Raw genomic sequence first — 1,464 nt, forward strand, 5'->3', positions numbered from 1 at the left:
TTTTCTTTGCGCTCATGTGTGATGTGACGTGTGATGATTGAAAACACATCGTCCTAAAAACCAGCGCCGCCGCCCACCTGGCACTCAGTGTGTGTCCATTACAGATGTGTGAGACATATGGACACACTGTATGGACGTCCACACTCAGCTGAACACACCCACACACACGTATACACACACACACACATATGCTCACAAATACATGTTATCTCAAGGACATCTGTGTATTTGTGGGTGTGTTGGGATCTTATCATCACCATCAGTCTGCACACACAGGTGTGTGTGTGTGTGTGTGTGCGTGTGTGTGTGGATAATTTTCCGAAGTGCAACAGCGACTCTGTTCACAGGTCCCTGATGTGATGCCGTAAAGACCAGGTTCAGGAAATGACCTGATGGACAAAGAGACGACGCTGTCATCAAGAGTCAGGAGACGATCACCGGGTTTTTCTCCAGGTCCCGCTTCAGAATCGACAAACGTACCTTGGATTGACCTCCGCCCCTTATTTTAACTTTCCACTTCCATGACTAATTCAGCTCTGATTTGACTGGATTTTCTTAGGCCAGTTTTTAATCCGTCTTCATTTCGTCCCACTTCACTGTTTACGCAGATTTGATGGAAAAGGCAACAATAAGTGGATGGAAAGTTGAATTCTGCGTCACCTAATAGAAGACATTTTCATTGACTTAGTGGAAACGCTGAGGTTTTTACTTTGAATGTTGTCTTTTTTTTTTTCCTCCACATTTCTCTCCTCACTGGTTTCAGATTAAAGTCAAGGCTCCGAGTCGTTTCACTTCCACCGTTTCCCTTCATCAGATAAGGATTTAAAAGTGTTTTGACATCAGATGCCTTCCCTGATACAGACCTTCACGGTGTTTTACCAGGGCGGGCTGGGGATTTAAACCAACAACCTATTACATGGCAGGTGAAACTCCTACCACTGGACCACTGCTGCCCCTTTATGTTGGAACATGTTGAGTGTTTGAAGCCAGAAATTTAAGCAAATCATCAAAAATGATATAAGCAGCGGTGAGTTATTGATGGATAGCGTTAGCTTTCCCACAATTCTGAGATTTTTTTTCTTTCTGGGGAACAATATTTTAAAAGTCACAAACCTTCACGACCCAAGTCAACAGATATTATTTGTAAACACCTGGGAAACATGATGCAAGACGACCCAAAAAAAAAAAAAAACTCTTGCGACCCACCTGAGGGTCGTGACCCAGTCTGTGGGAAACAACGCTTTATCCAAACTAAATATTGAACATCACAGCAACCCCCCCTCCCACACTCAACAGAGACCTGCCAAAGGACAGAGTGTCCCCAAGATAAAAGGTCTTTCCCTCAAGGTCCCCATGAGTATAGCTACACCAGTACACACACACACACACACACCCTGCCTTGACTGAGTGATGTCAGCAGCTCAGTGTGTTGCCTCTCTCTCCATCACCCTCTCACATAAATCA

The 1,464-nt window shown here is 44.5% G+C and overlaps 1 protein-coding gene across 1 annotated transcript in view; it reads right to left on the bottom strand.

The window, feature by feature from the left end:
• The window catches only part of LOC103382799 (ELKS/Rab6-interacting/CAST family member 1), a 145,658-nt gene that overhangs the window by 13,658 nt on the left and 130,536 nt on the right, over window positions 1–1,464 (bottom strand). The window lies entirely within an intron of this gene.

Source organism: Cynoglossus semilaevis, chromosome 8 (genome assembly GCF_000523025.1).
Source record: "Cynoglossus semilaevis isolate Cse_v1.0 chromosome 8, Cse_v1.0, whole genome shotgun sequence".
Classification (NCBI taxonomy): domain Eukaryota; kingdom Metazoa; phylum Chordata; class Actinopteri; order Pleuronectiformes; family Cynoglossidae; genus Cynoglossus; species Cynoglossus semilaevis.